The 9,708-nt window shown below is 41.4% G+C and overlaps 1 long non-coding RNA gene across 1 annotated transcript; it reads right to left on the reverse strand.

Moving 5' to 3' along the window:
• Positions 1-4,978: 4,978 nt before the first annotated feature.
• Positions 4,979-8,210, reverse strand: LOC149983551 (uncharacterized). Its single transcript, XR_016496245.1, has 2 exons — positions 8,058-8,210; positions 4,979-5,623 (listed from the first exon to the last, which is right to left on the reverse strand). It is a non-coding gene; the product is annotated as an uncharacterized LOC149983551 (long non-coding RNA).
• Positions 8,211-9,708: the final 1,498 nt, after the last annotated feature.

Below are 9,708 nucleotides of genomic sequence, written 5' to 3' on the forward strand. Positions count from 1 at the left end.
ACTATGCCCTGGAGTCGTGATGGACATCCAGAACTCCCTGGCAGACATTAGCAAGGACTGGAGGCAAAGCATCAACATCAATGAATCCTGAAGGGTGGCCTCCCGGGTGGCGCAGTGGTTCTAAAACAAGGCCAAATCAGTAAGCGCAGTCACCCTTTAAAAATAACTAATGGCATGTTGCTGCTTGCACATCTAACATCTAGAACAGCAGGCCAGTGGAACAGCAGGCCAGTGGAGCATTTAGAACAGCAGCCAGGGGCACATGGTAGGGTTGAGGATGATGTAGGTGACCCAGACACAGGCACAAAACAAGGTAAGCTACCCCATTATTCCCCTGACCATTTTAGATTTGCAAAACTAAAGAGATAAACCAGACAAGACACAGAGACAGCAACAGAAGAGTAGGATATGATGGAAAAAGACACACCAGACAAGAGACAGAGACAACAACAGAAGAATAGGATATGATGGAGAGAGACATCAGAAGAACAGAACAGGCCATAACAAATGAGGATAGACCAAGGAGACAGTAATAAACAAGAACCTGAGACCACAACAGACAAGACACAGACAGCAACAGACAAAACGGCTAGGGCTGTGGCAGTCATGAAATTGTGTCTGCCGGATATTGTCAGTAATTAACATGACTATTAATTAACATACAGTACCAGTCAAAAGTTTGGACACACTGACTCATTCAAGGGTTTTTCTTTATTTTACTATTTTCTCCATTGTAGAATAATAGTGAGACATGAAAACGACGAAATAACACATGGAATCATGTAAAAACCAAAAATAGAAACCATTTGCCTTGATGACAGCTTTGCACACTCTTGGCATTCTCTCAACCAGCTTCATGAAGTAGTCATCTGGAGTGCATTTGTAATGGTCCTGTGTGTAGCTGGTGTAGAGAGTCAGGTGCAGGACAGCAGATATGAGTAATCAACGTACTTTACTCAAAAAATACAAAGCAAAATAGCGAGCCCACAATAGCGGACCGATGTTGAACGAACAATCACTCACAAACAAACATGGGGAATAGAGGGTTAAATAATAAACAAGTAATTGGGTGAGTGAAGCCAGGTGTGTAAGACAAAGATAAAACAAATGGAAAATGAAAAGTGGATCGGCGGTGGCTAGAAGGCATGTGACGTCGACCGCCGAACGCCGCCTGAACAAGGAGAGGGACTGACTTCGGCGGAAGTCATGACAGCATTTAAATTAACAGCGTTTGAGACAATCAGTTGTGTTGTAACAAGGCAGGGGTAGTGTCACAACTTCCGCCGAAGTTGGTCCCTCTCCTTGTTCGGGCGGCGTTCGGCGGTCGACGTCACAGGCTTTCTAGTCACCACTGATCCATGTTTAATTTTCGTTTTGTTTTGTCTTCAATGTACACACCTGGTTTCCATTCCATAATCAGTGTTCCTTATTTAACCCTCTGGCTTCCCCTTTTGTTTTGTGCGTGATTGTCAAGTGGTTTAATTTATGTGCTCTGGATATTTATCCTTGTTGAAACATTGTTGATATTGAGTAAAGTTACGATTTTTACTCATACCTGTGTCCTGCGCCTGACTCCACCTTATCCATTCACCTAGAACGCTGACAGCGATAGCACTATTTGGTAAAAGACCAAGTCCATATTATGGCTAGAACAGCTCAAATAAGCTAAGAGAAATGACAGTCCATCATTACTTTAAGACTTGTAGGTTAGTCAATGCAAAAAGTTTCTTCAAGCGCTATGATGAAACTGTCACTCATGAGGACCGGCACAGGAAAGGAAGACACAGTTACCTCTGCTGCAGAGAATAAGTTCATTAGAGTTACCAGCCTGAGAAATTGCAGCCCAAATGAATTCTTCACAGAGTTCAAGTAACAGACACATCTCAACATCAACTGTTCAGAGGAGACTGCATGAATCAGGCCTCCATGGTCGAATTGCTGCAAAGAAACCACTACGAAAGGACACCAATAAGAAGAGACTTGCTTGGGTTAAGAAACATGAGCAATCTGTCCTTTGGTCTGATGAGTTCCAACCGCCGTGTCTTTGTGAGACACAGAGTAGGTGAATGGATGATCTCAGCATGTGTGGTTCCTACCGTGAATCATGGAGGAGGAGGTATGATGGTACTTTGCTGGTGACACTGTCTGTGATTTATTTAGAATTCAAGGCACACTTAACCAGCATGGCTACCACAGCATTCTGCAGCGATACGCCATCCTATCTGGTTTGTGCTAAGTGGGACTATCCTTCGTTTTTCAACAGGACATGGCCCAAAATACACCTCCAGGCTGCATCAGAGTGCTGCATCAGATGTGCTGTATAACATGATTGAGATTGGTTTGGGATGATTTGGACAGCATAGTGAAGGAAAAGCAGCCAACAAGTGCTCAGCTTATGTAGGAACTCCTTCAAGACAGTTGGAAAAGCATTCCTCATGAAACTGGTTGAGAGAATGCCAAGAGTGTGCAAAGCTGTCTTCAAGGCAAAAGGTGGCTACTTTGAAGAATATAAAATATATTTAGATTTGTTGTTTAACACTTTTATGGTTACTAGATTATTCCACATGTGTTATTTCATAGTTTTAATGTCTTAACTATTATTCTACAATGTAGAAAATAGCTATTCTACAATGTAGAAAATAGCTAAAATAATGAGAAATCATTATTGTGTCCAAACTTTTGACTGGTACTGTAAACACCTTTAGCATCTCCAGGTTTCCATGCATACAAGCTGCAGATGCATGTCTTTGGTACATCTATATTTTAAAAAGTCTAATAAATAAATTGCATATACAACATCACAATAAATCCATTCTTTATTTTAGTCAAGTCTAAGGAAACATTATGACATGAAAAATATGTATTTCAGAAGAACAGAATATAAGTTGGCATACCCTACTGTATGTTATCTGGCTATGCTCCATGGCACAAGCTTGTTCATTTTGCTGACAAGATATGCTTATATGTCCCATGCCATTATTTTATATTATATGATTTTATAGTAAAAATAATATAATTCAACTTAACTGAATAAATTAGAAAGGATATTTTCCCCATTCCCGGAGCGAGTGTGCATAGGAAGTGACTCTGTTGAGCGTAAACGTGATCATTTGAAACAGGTCCTATATGCTAGATTTAGAGTTATTTGTTAACTTTAGTTGTGAATGATACAAACCTTAGAATGTGTTAGAAATATACAATATATATCGGATTCAGACCCGTGACTTTTGTTTTGTTACATTACAGCCTTATTCTAAAAAAATATATCCTTTAAATGATTTAAATCCTCAGCAATTTACACACAATACACCATAATGTCACGCCTTGACCTTAGAGAACCTTTTAATCTCTATTTTGGTTAGGTCAGGGTGTGACTAGGGTGGGCAGTCTAGTTTTTTATTTTCTATGTTGGCCTGTTATGGTTCTCAATCAGAGGCAGCTGTCTATTGTTGTCTCTGATTGAGGATCATATTTAGGCAGCCTTTTCCCACCTGTTGTTTGTGGGATCTTGATTTTGTATTGTTGCTTTTTAGCGCTACAAAGCTGTATGTTTCATTTTGTTACTCTTTCTTGTTTTGTGCTGGTTATCATAAATAAAAAAATATGAACCTACCCCATGCTGCATCTTGGTCCGACCATCCTTCCAACAACGTTACACATAATGACAAAGCGAAAACTGGTTTTAGAAATGTTTGCAAATTTCTTACAAATAACAGAAATACCTTATTTACGTAAGAATTCAGACCCTTTGCTATGAGAATCCAAATTGAGATCGGGTGCATCCTGTTTTCATTGATCATTCTTGAGATGTTTCTACAACTTTATTGGAGTCCACATGTGGTAAATTCCATTGATTGGACACGATTTGGAAAGGCACACACCGGTCTATATAAGGTCCCACAGTTGACAGCGCATGTCAGAGCAAAAACCAAGCCATTAGGTCGAAGGAATTGTCCGTAGAGCTCAGAGACAGGATTGTGTCGAGGCACAGATCTGGGGAAGGGTACTATAATGGACATTATTATGTTTATGCTTTTCTTATAACTAATTTCTGTGTTCTATTCATGTGCTGTTCTATGAACTAATTTATGTGTTCATGCAAGTGGCTGACTGAACAAATCCTCACTATCAGTAGCTGCAATTTGGCAGTTCACCCAGACCTTGTTTTTAAGATCAAAAGATATCTCAGTTTCAAGGTTTCAGCTTAGAGTGAAGAAGCCTCGTGATATATTGGTCTGTCACGGGTTATGAACCAGTATTGGTCGGTCACATGAATCAAACAAAACGGTAACGATGAATTATGTCAGGATTTGGCCTGGATTGTTCCGGTTTTGGCCACTAGATGCCCCCATTGTGCTTTTTGACCCTTTTGTTTTCCCTTGTTTCCAGTTATTATTTGCACCTGTGCCTCATTTCCCTTGAATGTATTTGAACCCTTAGTTTTCCCTCAGTTCTTTGCTCTGTGTTTGAATGTTAGCACCCAGCCCCAGTGATGCTGTGAACATTTGTTGCTCCAGTTGGACTTTCTTGTGGTACTGTTTTTATTCTCGTTTGATTATCTTTTGAGGCTTTTTTCTGCTGTACCTACCACCTTGTGGATTTACTTTTTGACTTGGAGGATTACCTTTTTCTCTTGGAATTACTTTTGACGTTGTGGATTTATATTTTTTGCCTGAACTTTTCTTTTTACTTTATTAGAACACCGTCTCAAGTACTGCTGTGTCTGCCTCATCTTCTGGGTTCTGCTGACTATTAGTGGCTCAGTTTGCTAAGTGACTTTCTCACACCGGAGACCCGAGTTCGTAACCAACCGGGTCCTGACAGAATTAATTATGCAAATATAACTTGTCTATGTACAGCCGTAAACAAGACAACAGCTGGGACTTCCCAGGCAGAGCTCCTGATTGACATGTGTACTATGGTGCATTGAGTTGGTTGGAACCTCTCCAGCACGCTGACAAATAAACAATGATTCATATTCAAATAAAATAAAATTTATTTATATAGCCCTTCGGACATCAGCTGATATCTCAAAGTGCTGTACAGAAACCCAGCCTAAAACCCCAAACAGCAAGCAATGCAGGTGTAGAAGCACGGTGGCTAGGAAAAACTCCCTAGAAAGGCCAAAACCTAAGAAGAAACCTAGAGAGGAACCAGGCTATGTGGGGTGGCCAGTCCTCTTCTGGCTGTGCCGGGTGGAGATTATAACAGAACATGGCCAAGATGTTCAAATGTTCATAAATGACCAGCATGGTCGAATAATAATAAGGCAGAACAGTTGAAACTGGAGCAGCAGCACAGTCAGGTGGACTGGGGACAGCAAGGAGTCATCATGTCAGGTATTCCTGGGGCATGGTCCTAGGGCTCAGGTCCTCCGAGAGAGAGAAAGAAAGAGAGAATTAGAGAGAGCATATGTGGGATGGCCAGTCCTCTTCTGGCTGTGCCGGGTGGAGATAACAGAACATGGCCAAGATGTTCAAATGTTCATAAATGACCAGCATGGTCGAATAATATTAAGGCAGAACAGTTTAAACTGGAGCAGCAGCACAGCCAGGTGGACTGGGGACAGCAAGGAGTCATCATGTCAGGTAGTCCTGGGGCATGGTCCTAGGGCTCAGGTCCTCTGAGAGAGAGAAAGAGAGAAGGAGAGAATTAGAGAACGCACACCTAGATTCACACAGGACACCGAATAGGACAGGAGAAGTACTCCAGATATAACAAACTGACCCTAGCCCCCGACACAAACTACTACTGCAGCATAAATACTGGAGGCTGAGACAGGAGGGGTCAGGAGATTATTAAAGATTGACTTCAAGATATTAAGATTGACTTCAAATGACCCTGTGTAAGAATTTCCACAACAGTACCAAAGCCAAGAAGACAGTGGCCTCCATCATACTTAAATGGAGGAAGTTTGGAACCACCAAGACTCGTCGTAGAGCTGGCCGCCCGGCCAAACTGAGAAATCGGGGGAGAAGGGCCTTGGTCAGGGAGGTGACTAAGAACCCGATGGCCACTCTGACACAGCTCTAGAGTTCCTCTGTGGAGATGAGAGAACCTTCCAGAATGACAACCATCTCTGCAGCACTCCACCATCCAGACGGAAGCCACTTCTCAGTAAAAGGCACATGATAGCTTGCTTGTAGTTAGCCAAAAGATCAAGACAAACAACATTCTGTCATCTGATGAAACCAAGATTGAACTCTTTGGCCTGAATGCCAAGTGTCACGTCTGGAGGAAACCTGGCACCATCCCTACGGTGAAGCATGGGGGTGGCAGCATCATGCTGTGGGGATGTTTTTCAGTGGCAGGGACTGGGAGACTAGTCAGGATTGAGGCTAAGATGGACGGAGCAAGGTACAGAGAGATCCTTGATGAAAACCTTCTCCAGAGCGCTCAGGACCTCAGACTGGGACGACGGTTCACCTTCCAACAGGACAACAGCCTTAAGCACACAGCCAAGGCAAAGCAGGAGTGGCTTCACTATGCAGCAACGCTCCCCATCCAACCTGACAGAGTTTCAGCGGATCTACAGAGAAGAATCTGAGAAACTCCCCAAATACAGGTGTGCCAAGCTTGTAGAAAACTCAAGGTTATAATCGCTGCCAAAAGTGCTTCAACAAAGTACTGAGTAAAGGGTCTGAATACTTAGGAAAATGTGATATTTCAGTTCTATTTTTTAAATTAGCAAAAATGTATAAAAACTGTTTTTGCTTTGTCATTATGGGTTATTGTGTGTAGATTGAGGAGAAGAAAAAAAACAATTTAATCGATTTTATAATTAAACTATAACCTAACTAAATGTGGGAAAATCAAGGGGTTAGGCTATTGATGATTTGAGAAAGTCGCAAAAAAAGCACTCCTTTCCTTGCCTCAGGCTGCAAAAGCTGTTCTCTCATTAAGTGATCATATTTTCAATGATCAGACTATTCTCAATTTAATCTTGTCTTTACAAATATGTACAATTTGTTTAGCTTTAGAATGGCCCATTATCAAATGAGAGGAACATGGGTGGGGGAATAAAGACGTCATCTGTATACACTCAAATAGAAAATGGAGGCTTTCCCACCAGTCCGTTTGTCAATGATGCCGGGTAGGCTACTTCCGTTTTATAGTGGAGACATGAGCTGCTGAGAAATAAATATAAGAATACTTATTTCACTCCAAGCATCATCCACTGTTTGAGAATCGCTGCACGACAGGTGATATTCCGTCCAAACTCTGTATGCCATGGGTTCTCCAACCCTATTCCTGCAGCTATCCAGTGCTTCATTTGGGAAACCAAGTGAAATCTGTTCGGAAACATCGAGAGTAACATGTTTTCGCAAAGGAACATAATTCACTAAACTGTTGCCCCTCTGCGCACTCGAGAAATGAATAAATTAGAGAGCGGATGAGATGCATGGTGGTGAGATATTCTGTATAGCTGAAGGTAATGTGTCGCCCAATTAATTATGAAAATATAAAAATTCCCTATTACTTGGCTATTCAAAATCAAATACATATTCACTAATTGTAGGCTAACTGTACGCTGCCCTGCACAATCAATGAACCAACAGCACCGCCTAGGGCTATACTTTCTCTCCCAGACTTATGGATTGACATTTTGGAGTGTAGCATAAGGTAACCAGTCCACCCAGTATGCATAATAATGAAATCCACACTCAAAAACGATGACTGAAATGTGTTTTATTTCGGGGCATAGGCCTGACAAATTATGTCCCAAAGACATTTGAAAATCAGTTTTGTTTTAGGTTTTTCTGCAATGCTTAATATATGGTAGGCTATGTATTGTATAATGGCACATTCATAATAAAAAATAAAACAAATTAAACGGGCTTGGGCTTTTAAGCACATGCGTATGCATAACCTATAATATGCATATGGATGTTTTGAATTAATCATCACCTTAGCGCTGTCTATTTTGTTGTGTTAGGCTTTCAAACAACATCCAGAACTACCATGTTTTACACTCAGTTTCAACCTGCTGTTGAACTTCTTTCTTCAAATTGATCATCACAGTTATGTGAGTTTGATAGTGTTGATGATTTACTTACAGGAGAGTTGAGACCAAATCATGGACGCTGGACAGAGTGGATTTCAGTTGTAACAAAAAGGCAGTTTATTGAGTCAAAAGATATCTTGTCCCGCAGTTTTAACGTGCACGGACCTGATTCATATAGCTCAAAATGGAGTTAGCTGAAAAAGGGCTTAGACAAAGGTTACAACAGTTTTTATACATAGAATGATGTAGGTGGAGTCGTGTTGTGTCGCCTTCTGAATGGTCCCGAAGGGTTGGAGGCGGATCTGCTCCAGCCAGAGCAGGAGCCCCCATGGTGCACAGCAGAATCTTCTGCTCTGGGCACCCGACCAGTAGAGGGGGGATGGAGTGTGTGTGTGTTTATGCAAGAAGGTATTTGTGTGTCAGGGGACAGTGAGGTAGGGAGAACTGAGAGGGGCAGTTTAAGGTTGGGGGTAGGGTGCTTCCTGTTCGAACAGGGGTGCGTGCAATGACTTGAGTCAAGCGGATAAGTTTGGCGCTGTATAATATATGAGCTATGTGTATGAATATATGTATATATGACAATAGGCCTAAGTATGTAAGTATGATAGACCTACTGTTTTGCTAAGTGTTTGATGTGATTTTAGATTGCATTTTGTTGGGGAATAATCAGAATTAGTTGGTAACATAGGTAAGATGTTTTATATTCATCATATGTTTGTAAGTTACTTCTCATCAGAATGTTATATTTTGTCTAATACTGTGGCGGGGTTGAAGTATCTGTTCTCTGTCAAGACTAAGTTGCTTGGGCCACAGAGAGGGGAGAGGTCAAGCGTGTATCTCTTGGCTCCACAATGTCTGTGTGCCAGTCAATGTGTCTCTGTGATCTTGTCAAGGAGGTGGATTTGATATATGCCTGTTGATATAAGGATTTGTTTATGGTTCTGAGTTTTGAGAAAATAACATAGTTTAGGAGACAAAGCTGAACGATAAATTATGCCGATGCTATCTGGCTATGTGTGTCTTTGCTATAAAGGATCTCAGTTGCAATGTGTAAGGGACTCTCAGAGAATTCATTTATAGACACTGAATTGATCTGAGAGTCACAGGGTTGTGATGGAGCTCATATAATTAAAGATGGACTTTGTGATAACTAATTCTGACTTGTGTGTGGTTTGCTCTCATGATTTGGTAAATACAGGAAATTTCCACGACAATTTGCATTGACGTCAGAGTGGTTACAATAGAGGCCTGAGTACCAGGCCATTAGGACCTGTTGGTTGTTACTGATTTGGGTACTACCAAAGCATGTCCAGGGTGCATAAAAGGAGATTACTGTGACTCAATGGTCACATGGAATTTTACTGTGGTCATGACTTCTGATGACTGCTGGTGTGGCAGTAATACCGTCACTGCAACAGCGCTAACAAGACCCAGAGAAAATGAAGGAAGATGGAGAGAGAACAGAGGTGGATTGAGCCCATAGTAGGCTGGGGCGGCAGGGTAGCCTAGTAGTTAGAGTGTTGGACTAGTAACTGAAAGGTTGCAAGATCAAATCCCCAAGCTGACAAGGGAAAAATCTGTTGTTAACCCACTGTTCCTCGGCTGTCATTGAAAATAAGAATTTGTTCTTAACTGACTTGCCTAGTTAAATAAAGGTTCAAAAAATTGCTTCAAGCTGCTCTATAGATTCTAATTACTTGTAT

Source organism: Oncorhynchus mykiss, chromosome 5, assembly GCF_057628025.1.
Source record: "Oncorhynchus mykiss isolate SJ-2025 chromosome 5, ASM5762802v1, whole genome shotgun sequence".
In the NCBI taxonomy this organism is placed as follows: domain Eukaryota; kingdom Metazoa; phylum Chordata; class Actinopteri; order Salmoniformes; family Salmonidae; genus Oncorhynchus; species Oncorhynchus mykiss.